This window comes from Schistocerca nitens, chromosome 4 (genome assembly GCF_023898315.1).
Source record: "Schistocerca nitens isolate TAMUIC-IGC-003100 chromosome 4, iqSchNite1.1, whole genome shotgun sequence".
Taxonomy (NCBI): domain Eukaryota; kingdom Metazoa; phylum Arthropoda; class Insecta; order Orthoptera; family Acrididae; genus Schistocerca; species Schistocerca nitens.
Genome location: NC_064617.1, coordinates 462,386,898 through 462,401,342, shown reverse-complemented (window position 1 = coordinate 462,401,342; position 14,445 = coordinate 462,386,898).

Sequence of the window (14,445 nt, the reverse complement as noted above, 5' to 3'; positions counted from 1 at the left end):
TCTCCACTGCATCATCTCAAATGTGAATACTTCGTCTGGCATTCCTTTATCTGGTGGAGGGATATGAATACATTGACTAAATGTCATATTTGTTACATCATCAACACCTCTGACTGTTTTTTGCAGCAACTGGTTCTTGGGCTGAAACAATGTTTTTAAAAATACACGTACATGCTGAAATCGGACTCCATCTGGGTGTGTTAGGAGTGACATGAGAACATTTTTGTTGCAACAGCTGGATGGTTCTACAGTTATTGCTCGTATATTATCTGGGACAGGTATCCAATTCTCTTTCTTATTTTTCTTCTTCTGGTTTTCTTCCGCACCATCACACGACTAGTCGCTTACAGCAAAGTCCTGACTGTTCAACCACCCCGCCGTGATAAGGAATACATCTGGTATTGGCGTCCAATGAACTTTTACGGAAATAATATGTAACCACTATTGCCCAGTGACTTGACCAACTGATTTACAGTGGATACACAGCGAATTTAGGTATATATAGCCCTGAAAGGCTAGTTAATAATTCATTCTGACAATGACAGTGACAACATGACTGAAAATAATTTTCTGCTTTTGTGGGATTATAGGCATTGCAACGAAAATACTGATTTCAGTACTTGTGATGTTATGAGAGATATAGAATATTTAAAAACAAAACATATATACTTTTTCACACACTTTTTTCAGTAATCATGTGGTACATCGAAAAAAGCAATTGGTTCTTTGTTCATACCTGTACAGAATATTTGGAATATAAAGCTTTCTTGTAAGCATGTATTTCTCTCAAACCCATTGCAACTGCATTAGCTTTTGCCACCATTGTGCTGATACCCTGTTCTTCTGTTCTAAACCATAACATCCATGGTACTCATATGGAGGTAGTTCAAAAGATCTTGATACACTGTTTGAACACAGAGCAGCTATCTCTTCAGTCTTTCCAGCACAACGGATAGCACCATCCATAACTAAAAAAATTCGTAATGATGAAGCATTGCATATAAATGTTGTATCTCCTGATTTTACACGGAATGGAGAGTCATCAAACACCACAGTAAAGGACACAGTGTGAGTAACACAGTAAATGGGTGAGTGAATCACATAGTATTCAGTAGTCATCTTGTGATTGATGTAGGGTTCTGCACGACACATACCATTAGGACTGAATATGACACACTTTAATACTACTAGATAGATTTTCGATCTCTAACGCAAGACGCCAGTCACTGTTCACTGATGTTCCTATACCAGTAATTAAGCACATTGGACCTCTAGTTGCTAACAAATTGAAGTGAAAAACAATTGAGCACTTGGAGTATTTAGTAGCTCCTCTTGCACGACGTCAACACACTGTACTTGAAGAGTATCCCTGGAATGTTCTGGGACATACATATGTCAGAGTCCAGTACTGACCTGCACCATGTGGTGTGGAACCATCAGCACACTTAACCTGACAGTCACCCAGTGGCTGGTTGTGTTCATCAACGAGTGGGATGGCTATTCCCCTGCTGCTGACAAAAGCGCTGCAGGATCCCACAGAGCTGCTGCTATGGCCGTTCCCGCCAGTCTGCGGTTATTGCTGCTGGCATGGGCATGAAGGAAGCCGCCGATGCTGCAAGTCCTGGCTAGTCAGAGATTGCCGAACGCAGAAGAAGAACCACTGAAAGACTTTCAGTTTGATTTGAAATGCTACAGGCGACTGTAAGTTTACACCCTGACAGCAATCACTTTAACTTGTAAGCATTCGGCTTGTCTACCTGGCAATGCTTATGTTAAATTGATTCTGCCCTCTGACAGTGGTTTTTGTTCCTAGCCTGAAATGGAGTTCATCACTTTTATCAGAAACAATTTAATGACAAGGTGGCCTTGTCGTTATTGTAGTCAATTAGTGATGAGTGATTAATATATCAACATGGGATTAATCTTATATAAATAAAAATACTGTAAAAGTTTATTGATCATAAAATAGAACAAACACAAATTAAGCGAGCTGACAAATATATCATGAACTGTTGGAAACACAAATACAAACCCTAAATAGTTAGGTCTCCACTGGGCAGCGTTTGCTTCGAAAGGGCTTATGTGTTTAATCTGGCTCAAAACAGTGACAACGTAATCTGAAATTATCTAACGCTGAATAGACTTCGGTGGATTTGTTGTACACAGAGGCTATACTACGTTGGAGCAGCTGCTAAAAAGTGGTGAGACTGTGATTCTGTTTGCCCTAACAACCTGGATCAGCAGTACCTTATCCCGTTATGATGTGTAGCACTTTGTCTGGTGATGGTTGGGGTGCAAGCATGTGCTCAGTAGCGATTTCCGGCGCCTGTAATTCTTTATCATGGGCATGAATTACCTTAAGTCGTTTGCAGGCGATCTGTTAAATGGATCGTAGTTACTCTCTAATGGGCCCCAGAAACATCAGCAGATTGCAGTAGTGTACACAAGGAGATCAAACGTCAAAGAGGCAGACCTGATTAGATTAGATTAGATTAGATTACTTTTCGTTCCATCGATCCGTGCTGAGGAGATCCTCGTGGATGTGGAACATGTCGAACTTTTTTTTTAAGCTGAAATAACAATACTAATAGTATGAATATATACAATACATCATTTGTTTCTATTAAAAAATTCGTCAATGGAGTAGAAGGAGTTGGCCACTAGTAAGTCTTTCAGGCTCCTATTAAACTGATCTTTATTTGTAACTAAATTTTTTATGTTTACTGGCAAATTATTGAAGATGAGTGTTCCTGAGTAGTGGACCCCTTTTTGAACTAAAGTAAGTGCTTTTAAGTCCTTGTGCAGATCATTTTTGTTCCTGGTATTGTATGTAAGAACTGAGCTGTTTGTTGGAAAAAGAGATATATTATTTAGAACATATTTCATTAATGAGTAAATATACTGAGAGGCAGTAGTTAGTATACCCAGTTCTTTGAAGAGGTATCTACAGGACGTCCGTGAATTTACTCCACAAATAATACGTATTACACGCTTTTGGACTCTGAAAACTTTTGTTTGACTTGAAGAGTTACCCCAAAATATTATACCATATGACATTATGGAATGAAAGTAGGCAAAGTATGCAAGCTTTTTCATTTTTATGTCGCCTATGTCTGCTAACACTCGAATTGCAAATACAGATTTGTTAACGCGTTCCTGCAGTTCTGTGCTGTGCTCTTCCCAACTGAATTTATTATCAAGTTGTAATCCCAGGAATTTAAGACTGTCAACCTCTTCTATCTGCTCTTCTTTGTATTTTATGCATATGCTGGGTGGAAACCTCTTACAGGTTCTGAATTGCATATAGTGAGTCTTTTCGAAGTTTAATGTCAGTGAGTTGGCTTTAAACCATTTATTAATATCCATGAAAATATCATTAGCAGATCTTTCTAGAACTACACTTGACATACTATTTATTGCAATACTTGTGTCACCTGCAAACAAAACGAACCCTGCTTCTGGCAGTGTAAATGATGAGAGATAATTAATGTACACAAGAAAAAGCAATGGCCCTAAGATGGATCCCTGTGGGACACCACATGTAATTTCTTCTCATTCTGATGATGACTGTAGACTTCATTCACTAGTCCGTTGCATTGACACCCTTTGTTTCCTGCTAGTGAGGTATGACTTGAACCATTTTGCAGCACTGCCCATGACACCATAGAATTCTAATTTACTTAAAAGGATGTTGTGGTTCACACAATCAAATGCCTTTGACAAATCACAGAAAATACCTGCTGCTTGTAATTTGTTATTTAATGAATTACGTGCATTTTCACTGTAGGTGTAAATAGCTTTCTCGATATCAGAACCCTTCAGAAATCCAAACTGTGTTCTTGATAATATGTTATTTGTGGTCAGATGGTTGAGCAGCTGCCTGTACATTACTTTTTCTAAAATTTTTGAGAATGCTGGCAAAAGTGAAATCGGTCTGTAGTTTGATGGTATCTCTTTATCCCCTTTCTTGAATAGAGGCTTAACATCTGCATATTTTAGCCAGTCAGGAAATGTCCCAGTTATAATTGACTGGTTACACAAGTAACTTAGAATTGTGCTAAACTCACAAGAACATGCCTTAGTTAACTTTGTTGATATTTCATCGTACCCACTAGAATGCTTTGTTTTTAAAGATTTTATTATGGACGTTATTTCTTTTGGTGAAGTGAGTGATATATTCATGTACCTGAAGCTATTTGTGAAGGCTAGTTTCAGATAATCAAGGGCATTATTTACTGATCCTGAAAGTCCCATTCTGATACAAGTAGGACTGTCCTCGCCACAGCGAGTTGTCTGAGATAACTGAAGTCTAAACTGCCAGTACAGCTAAGACTTCGCCACAGACTCGTCAAGACCATTAACAGTGTGAAGTCATGCTCAGGACGAGTATCTCAAGAGGAACCCACTCATAACAAGGGTCAAGACCAGAATGGAGTCTAAATCCGGCCCTTTTCTCCACTCGTCACTTCCCCTTTAATATCGGTAAACTTAAAAAGAGTACTCCTGCAGCTGCCCCCACAAGCGTTTCATGCCAATTACAAGACTCCAGGAGCTCCATGTCTCCCGTCTAACTCGTCTGCTCTAGCCTTTGTCTAATTTTAACCAAAGTTAATGCTATTCTTTTCCATGCTGGAGAAGAAGCAACTCCCTGACTCTTAAAATCCCGCACAGGACATTACGCTCCTGACCTGTTTTTCGCATGGTCACTTTTGGTGGTTGTTTTGAGTTCCTATTTCGGCCTCTAGTGAACAACACATTTATCAGAGAGATCGTTGATTGACAGGCTGAATGTTACAGCATGCTCGACCAGGGTCCTCAGCTAAGAGCAGTGCTTCTGTGTCGCAACATGTACCATTCCATAGCCGCCATAGGGGCAGCATTCTGTTCTAAAATTCCTCCGCAGGCCTCTAGCTTCCCTAAAACATGGCAGCCCAAGGAATGACAGTACCTATGGCTCCCTAATAGCGTCTAGTCCGAGGTAAACAGGGAAATTCGTGAATTTTCATGACTGTCATCCGTTTACACAATGGGTTTTTATGAAACTATTGATACGTCTTGGCTATGTGCCCTATCGTGCATCAATGCCCATGCCGAGGCTAGAGGCACCTATCAGGTAGATCCAGGTAGGCAGTTTTTTCGCCTCCTCAGCTGAAAGCATTGTCTGGTGGGAGAAATTCTTGAGACCAGTGTTCTTTACCCAGTAAGTGCTTTAAGATGTCCCTCTCCCTCATGGTTTCACATTGCATTCAAGCCCCAAATGTTGTTAAATAACCAAACTGCGTACTTGTCCTCAACTGTAGAAAGAACTATTTGAAGGAGAGTCATTAAAAAGATCCTACATGCATTAACAATATACATGCTCCCATCAATGCCTGCTCATGTTAATAACTTCTTGTCGCCTTATGAAAGTTATGCCTAGGATAAAATAATAACATTAAAGAATAGCCTTGAGTATGAACATAAATGAGAGAGTGACTTGTCCTCTCTCACCATTAATAGCTATAATAGGAACTACAATGAAGTAGAACAGCTACTCCAATATGTGTGAGACTGGTTCTGATCTATCTTCCTATCTCAGCTGCCCAAGGACGCTCTGTGAGTATTTTAGGAATTTCGTGTTGAACCTACGTCCTACAAGGTAGGAAGATACCATCTCACACATGCAGAATTCAGAAGAGTGCAGCATTACACACAGTGATGTAATCAGACAACGATCTCAATGTCGGTTCCACTACACTCCCTGTAGAGGAAATGTTATCGCTAACAGAGATGAGTGTATGGGTTCAGGCATAACTATATGATAGAAAAAACTAAAATCTTAGATGTTTGTTATTAAGGCTTATTTTTACTCTAAGTATGACTTCATGAGGTAGCAATGTCAGCAAAATTACGTACATGATGAAAAATATTGATATTAGGTGATCGCAATAGTGGTGCGAAGTTCCTAACTATTATAAGGTTCTTCAATGGGAAGCTGGCTGAAGACCATGTCAGGGGGTCGAGAGATACCAATTATGCTAGGCCAGAGATACCAATTATGCTAAAATGCTCACTGAAAATACTCAAAATATAATGGGGTCTGTATGGGGAACGTAATTACCACTGCAAATATAACTGCACAATTAAAACAGTTCAATAATTTCAGAGTAAAAAGCACTGTGCAGTGGCTGCTCAATCCTTTTCTGCTTCAATGACGCCAGAAAACCATGAATATGTTCAACTACACGTCTTCGTTGATTGTACAAAAAGGAGGAGGGATGGAGACGACCGCAGTTCTGAGTGTCAATTGAATATTACTTGCTAGTGTAGCGCGAGGGTGCACGTATTTATCTTTCATCAATGGCGGTAGTGGCGGCTGTCGGCGAGAGCTGTGAACTGGAGAATCTATTCTCAATCACTCGCTATTGTTAAGCACCGGTCTGGTACATTTTCAACGTCTTTGGTGAAGCCGAGAATCCTTGTTATTCCCTAGCAAACTTAATTGGCATAATACACGCTATTTTGCTGGAACAGCGAGTACATCTTTGCCCTCAAATCGCCGAAATCGTTCACTGTCAGTGCTCGGTGCCAATTTCCATACTAGGAGATGTTTCAGTTTAACTCCTTATGAGTTCAGACGAGCCTGTGAATATGTGTTCACACAATGACTCTCGCAGTATTCTCAGCGCAGAGCGAGTCCCCTTGCCCTGCCATTCAACCATTTTCTGCAAGAGAAGAGGAGAATTACTCTGTCTGCAATTTGCCTATATTAGAGCTGGTGGCCTCACGTTTTGTTTCTGGCAAATCAGAGCACTCAAAATTGTTATAACTCCAGACACTACAAGTTTTCTTAGCATATCACAAGCGTCGTTTATTTCGTAGGGTAGAGTATGGCTTCTGCTTCGTAATACTACGATAAACAGCTTTTTCTTTCATGCAAGTTTTAACACAGATAGGAACAGTGAGTCACCAATGTTTTGAGTAGGATTTCTGTGTAGGGTCATCGTTAAAAACAGGGACAAGGGCTGCTTTAGATGGCGGTCTACACAGTGGCTCTGGGGTCTCATTGTTTCCTCTAGATGACCCCTGTGAGGTTTCAGCCGAACATGGGGGGGGGGGGGGGGGGGCATCATAAAATACTCCTTCCCTCAGAACTGCAACTCGTAACTCGGGTCTGAGAAATTACTCGTGTGCAATTTCTAGTGTCAGTATTAAGGGTTTATATTCACGAAATGCTGGCTTGGTTAATGGAACTGCATATTAATAAAATTCGTATAAGTTCACCTAACTATATCATGTGACATGTCGAGTTAATCAGAATTTTTTCAGTAATTCAATGTAAGGAGCGTTATTTGTTTGACACCTTACACTACGTGTGATAGGAAAAGGAGACTTAACGGATGAGATGTAATGAGCAGTTAGTCTGCCTCTTCTTCTTATTCTGCTGGGAGGAGCAGGACGATCTCCACTGCTGCTGTTGATGCTTCATGACTTCTCCACTGACTCACTGCGACTAAGACTGGCAGGCTACCGTGTTCATCTTATATCCCCTATGTCATGATCATGTGATCATATGCTTTGTTGCTACTGGCTGGCACCAGATTTTTGCCCATGATGTCACAATTTAAATCATCCTCTTGTGTTGAAGTAGCTGACTAGATCAGTTGGTTTGGCGTTGTGGAAAAGGGCAGGGCACTGGAGACCCGTGTGTTTGGCTACAGAGAGAACGGTTATTATTTGAGCACATAACTGCTATATTGGAGTCAATCGCTTCTTACATGAGGGGTAGAGCCAGGTTCAACAATTTTAAAGAAGGGGGTCTGCATTTCGAACACTGGCAAAATGTACTTTCACCGAATCTCTCTGAATCGTGCTTATTTGGTGAAAAGTTTCTTTTTCACTCCTCTGTTATCTCGCCTTTCGAACTATCAAGTAGGAGACCATATCCATAGTCCTTGAATTTATGTTTACAGGTAATACACTCATTAAACTCTTCTCTGCTCCTTGCCCACACATCATCAGTTGCATACATCGCACCCACACTACCATCCACACCAACGGTTCAGCACAGAATGTGCTTTCCCTACGAATTTCTATGGGAGGAAAGGGGATGGAAAGTGAGGAGTGGAGGGTTCAGGAGAAGGTGGGGAAAAATTGTTTTTTGAAGTAATTTACTTGGTCTGAGAATGCTGTCATGTGTTAGACCATTTCAAAAAAGTTGCGTGATTGTAGTAGAAGTACTTATCTTTGTGAATTTTGAAATGTATATATACCTCACTCACTGCGTCATAATTATTTGGCGAAAAGCATTCTTTTTAGTCTCCTCCAGTATCATTTCCTTCCAATCCTCATGTAGGAAGCTATTCCCACAGTCCTTGGTTGATTATTTAGAGATTATACAGTCATGAAACTCCACTCTCTCCAACAGCAAGATCTCATTGCCTGAAAGCATCGCGACAGTTCCCCCACAGAATAACTTCAAAAATACAGTACCTCCCTCACCAATAAATCAATGCTGACTGAGCCGTTCCAACCAATTTACAAGTTGGTGTGGGGAGGAGAGGATTACTGGGGGACAAACTGCCTATTGGCTTCTGTCTCGGGTTCTTCGGCCGACGTTCATCTAATGATTTTTCTGACGTTTCGCCAGCACGAGTGGCTGGCATTGTCAAAGCTTCATCCTCCATTGCCGGTGGTGAACTGGAGGCGAGCTCGCGGCCGCAGACTATATGTACCTGGCGCGCCAACGTCCGAGGGCATCTCCGCGGTCATTTCCGGTGCGGTTCTCCTCTTGCTACCTGCGACGGTCGTTCGCTGCAGTACGGGAAGCCAGGATCCGTTTACCTTAAGGCTCTCCTCTTTCTTGTTGAAACTGTTCGCGTGTTTTTGGATTTCTACAGCTTCTCTGAACAAGCGCGTGTGATAGTGCTTCTCTACAGCCAGAACTTCCGTGTCGGCGAATTTTATTACGTGGTCGGTCTCATTCAGTGCGTGCTCTGCCACGGCCGATTTCTCCACCTGCCCCAACCTGCAATGTCGCTTATGCTCTTTGATCCTGGTGTTAATGGATCGTCCAGTCATTCCGACATAAACTTTTCCGCATGTGCAAGGTATACGGTATATTCCCGACATTGCAAGTGGGTCTCTTTTCTCCTTCGCCGATCTAAGACACTCTTTGATCTTCCTTGTCGGTTTGAAAATCGTCTTTACGCCGTGTTTGCGCAATATACGGCCGATTCTGTCCGTCACTCTGGGAATGTATGGGAGAAAGGCCGACCACGTAATAAAATTCGCCTACACGGAAGTTCTGGCTGTAGAGAAGCACTATCACACGCGCTTGTTCAGAGAAGCTGTAGAAATCCAAAAACACGCGAACAGTTTCAACAAGAAAGAGGAAAGCCTTAAGGTAAACGGATCCTGGCTTCCCGTACTGCAGCGAACGACCGTCGCAGGTAGCAAGAGGAGAACCGCACCGGAAATGACCGCGGAGAAGCCCTCGGACGTTGGCGCGCCAGGTACATATAGTCTGCGGCCGCGAGCTCGCCTCCAGTTCACCACCGGCAATGGAGGGTGAAGCTTTGACAATGCCAGCCACTCGTGCTGGCGAAACGTCAGAAAAATCATTAGATGAACGTCGGCCGAAGAACCCGAGACAGAAGCCAATAGGCAGTTTGTCAACAAGTGGCCACGAAAGCCTTAACAATTTTGTATTACTGGGGGAGTCCAACAGCACCCTCTGGTGGTGATATAATGAACAAGTACTGTCCGTGACCAAATCTGAAGCTGAACACAACATTTTAAATTCCCGTCATTTTGAATTTCCTGCCGTTTTTAATTTCCTAACAATGTTTTGAATTTCCTGCAGTTTTCTGAATTTCGCTAGTAGTTGGGGTGAGGCGGGAGAGGATGGGAGGGGAGGGCAGAGGATCCTCCAGAGTGGTGGCAGAAGGGGACAAGTGCCTACTGAGGGATATCCATGACATCATCACGGGATAACTAACTGATCGAGTTAATTAATTAGCAAATTTAATTTGATATCAATTTGGTACAGAAAGTGTCGTCATTCCCGCTTTTTCCAACTACTGTTGTTCCTTGCTTCCTTCAGCACTGTCCGACAGTATGAAAAAATGAATAAAACAATGCTGACGACAGGTGATACAGCACCTTTCGACAAAGTAGCTACTGAAGTCTCTCTAGAAAGATTTTCAACTTTTATATCCCCAACTTCTCAAAGCAACTCGCACTCTCGTCACTGAGACCCGTATTCGGTGCTTTTTACCAAGAAAAGTGAGCACAGCCGGGTATTTATGAGTAAATACAAATTAAGATTTAACACTGAAGTTCTTTGATACAAGTTACGTAGCACTGCAGCTGGAGAATCGATTCAAGCCTCTGAGTTTTCAGAGTATATCCGCTACAGAAGCGGAACGCGGGCCAGACCAATGGAGCTTCACTGCTGACGCTGCGCCTGTCATTGTACAGCGAATTCTGAGCCCGCAATATTCTGGGAGCTGTTTCCCATCTGCGCCTGCGCTCCCGTCCCCCTCTTCGCCACCCTCCTTACCCGGAAGCTTTTTGCTGCCTCCCGCGAGCTGCAGAATGGGCTGCCGAATGGCAGGCACTCCTGTGGCGGTGTTAATCAGGAGGCGGGCCTGCACAGCTCCGGGCATTAGCAGAGTGTTCGCGCAGCCATCACCCGCAGGATGTGATGACCGCGGAGCCAACATCTGCAACCCGCGCCTCCTCCTCATCACCGCGCCGCTTCCTGGAGGTTGCTGAACTGTCGTCTGTTCAACAGCACTCGAGGAGGTTTATGTCTACTGCCCAATAAACCCTATTCTACTTACATATTATTACGAAAGTAGCAAAAAAAGAGTCACTACTTGATGAAGTATAATTTTTTTTTAATCTATTAGGCTTCTCTGTGAATGTTCCAGTAGCGGCTTGTAACAATGGCATGCTCAGATTTTATTTTACGTTAGTCGCATTTCAACGAAGAATTTCGGATGTGGAATACACTCAAATATTCATATCTGGTCTGCTTCGCAACACAGTGAACTGACGTAATGTTACAAATGACTGTTTTATTACAATGCTAAGTGTAATTGAATCGATGAGTGAAAAAACAGTACAACTCCGAAATACTTGTTTTGAGATAATCACAAAAATATGCTTGGGTCAAAAGAGCACATTTTACAGTGAACAAAGAAGTTGTAAAGGATGACTCCCTCTACAAGGTCTTGCCAAGTAAATTTCGTTAAATGCATCGTGAGAAGCTGTACAGCGAAAAACAAAGCTTGTAGTTCTACCGTGTTTCCAATCGGTATTTATTAAACGCAAAGAAATGTAACTCACTTGACTAAAAATGCTGTTACTACTGATCTTTTGCATAACATGATGGCCTAGAACTGTAATGATTACTTTATTATTTTGCTGACCTTCATTACTTGTCTCCCAAGAGGTAATACGCTAGGAAAACTGCATGATTTCGTCACTCAAATACTTCACAACTTTTTTGTATCATTGATCTTATTCACTTTGATGGTAATGGCTCCTTGTAGACTGGTTGGTATGGAAAAGTTGGAATGACGTGAGATTTAAGCCATTTAAAAGTGTTTGTATGTAGTCATCCAATAAAACCACTAGCAGTAATGTAACCTGTTGTAGAACTGTCATTGATTAACTGATTATAGGTTCAAACTGAGGTTTCATTATTTCCTTGCGTATTTGATTCGCAGTTTTCCTTGAATAGATTGACAGCTTTCGAAGATCAGTATATCTGTGTATTTGACTACTGATATGGTAAATGGCTTTCATTTGCGACTGCTAGTAAGCGTATGCTGATAATCTTTTGGTGGATAAATCCAATCCTTTCCTCTTATGACATTTAACATTTCCAAAAGCTCTGCCGAATGGTTGAAAGGAGAGTCCATGAATAGGGAAACAAGGAAAAATTGTGCGAAAACGCTTGCTTTCTACGTGATATCAGAGAAAACTCGCAACTCTATGATTACAATTCTGCTCCGGGCAACCGTGGGGAAAAATATCTCAAGGGTTTTTTCTTGGTGTAATCACCAGAAAAGTTGCAAAACTTATCGGGCCTTCCGAAGCTTTTCCTTCATGATACGTGTAGAGACGCCCAGTGTCACTTTTCAAGAAATGAATCTCGAATCCGTAGAGCCATAACTGTCTGTAGTAAAACATTTCCTGAACAGCTATCGCCGGAGGTAGCATATTCTGAATATAATCAAAAGCTTTTGCACCAACAGCTTATTGTCCCTGGCATACAGCTTTAATTTTCTTGGCCGGCTGCTGTGGCCGTGCGTTTCTAGGCGCCTCAGTCTGCAACCGCGAGACCGATACGGTCGCAGGTTCGAATCCTGCCTCGGGCATGGATGTGTGTGATGTCCTTAGGTTAGTTAGGTTTAAGTATCTCTAAGTTCAAGGGGACTGAGGACCGCAGCTGTTAAGTCCCATAGTGCTCATAGCCATTTGAACAATTTCTTTTTAATTTGCTTGAGTTCGGCATAAAAATTATTATTTCTTCGTTTCTGTACCATTTCTGCTGCAGCATTGTTCACATTCGCCATAAACATCAAACTGCGGTCTTCTGAATCTCAAGCAAAGTTTTTTTATAAACACTTCAAGCCGGCCGAAGTGGCCGTGCGGTTAAAGGCGCTGCAGTCTGGTACCGCAAGACCGCTACGGTCGCAGGTTCGAATCCTGCCTCGGGCATGGATGTTTGTGATGTCCTTAGGTTAGTTAGGTTTAACTAGTTCTAAGTTCTAGGGGACCAATGACCTCAGCAGTTGAGTCCCATAGTGCTCAGAGCCATTTGAACCAAACACTTCAAGCACGTATTTTTCTCCTTTTCTTCGGCGCATTTCACGTGAAATTGTGATACATAATCTTCACATTTTGATAGGCGTCACCGAAGCGTACTTCTCTATAACTATAACGAGAGACCCTTATGGTGAGCTACTCTATGTGACTTTTTTTTTTTTTTTTTTGGTAGTTACGTCAGGCCACAACACATGTGAGCTATTGTTAGGCTTGGCATGCAAATTATTATGATTCCGTCCAGAAATCAATAATTGAAGAGGTGAATTAATCAGTCAATGTTTATTCAGAAAAGGCGTTTAACAAACGGAAAGTGTCTCTGAGACATTTCGCATCAAATACGAAAACGTTGTGGTCCCACTTTTTTTCTGCTTAGTTTCGCCTTTCGGACGATCTTTAGAACCTCCTTGATACAGATAAGTCAAAATGGATTCCATTTTCTGCTTGACTTATACTCGACATGCACCTATTGTTGGAACTACACAGAAAGAAAAGAAAGGAAACAGACGTTTCACTTGTTAATATTTTCTATCAAAATGGTTCAAATGGCTCTAAGCATTGTGGTACTTAACATCTGAGGTCATCAGCCCCCTAGAACTTAGAACTACTTAAACTTAACTAACCTAAGGACATCACACACATACATGCCGGAGTGAAGCGCCTAGAACCGATCGGTCACACTGGCCGGCAATATTTTATACCATTTAATGATATTAAGAAAAAAGTTACATGCAATCCGGCCCATTAGCTTCCTTCTCTGTCACTTTTCTCCTTTCAGTTATGTACTGTTCTATGAAGACGAGCTCACATTCTTGAAGTTTTTTTCTTGCTTCAGGATACTTTTGCGTTTGCGTGTATTTTCATCGCTCTTTATCTCCAGGATCATGCTAACACTCACTACTGGACATTATGTAGGTATGCGATTATACTCTTGAGAGTATCTACCGTTGCTTCTTTACACCGAACAACCAACGTTGATAACCTCTAACGAGGTTGCAGATGTACAGAGATGTCTACGCATGTCGACATCTAGCGGCAACAAGTACAACATAAGATACTGAGTGGAAGAACGGTATAACTTCTGGAGTTGTGTCATTCTTCCATCCAATGCATGCACTGTGTGTTAGTTATACTTCTTCTCAAATCATCAGGAAGGCCAGAGATCAAATGTGATTTTGGCTATCTCAGTCAAAAACGGAATATTTCTCGGTTGATTTTCCGCTCACCAATTCAATTATAAAATAGATTAAATCGTTACATTTAACGGTTAATATGAAGATTCTCTTCAGAAAGAGTTGCCCAAATGACAGATACTGCGTTCATTAGTATCTCCACCATATTATCTTCATGATATTTAATGTACTCTGATGGGTTGTTGCGTGCACGTGTATCTGATTTCTTTCTGTATTAATATTATACCGTTGAAGGTTTGTAGAGGGTCGTAGTACTATATTCATGCTTTCTACCTTCTTTAGAGAGATCCAATCTGCAACAAATATGTATGAGAAGGCCACGCGTAGAAAGACGGTCTGGGGAGGGCTTGGTGCTCAGTTATTATTTGAAATGCGAAAACGAGGTAAATAGTTTTCGGTTTAGTCCGAATAAGCGGTCATTTGTATAGCCATT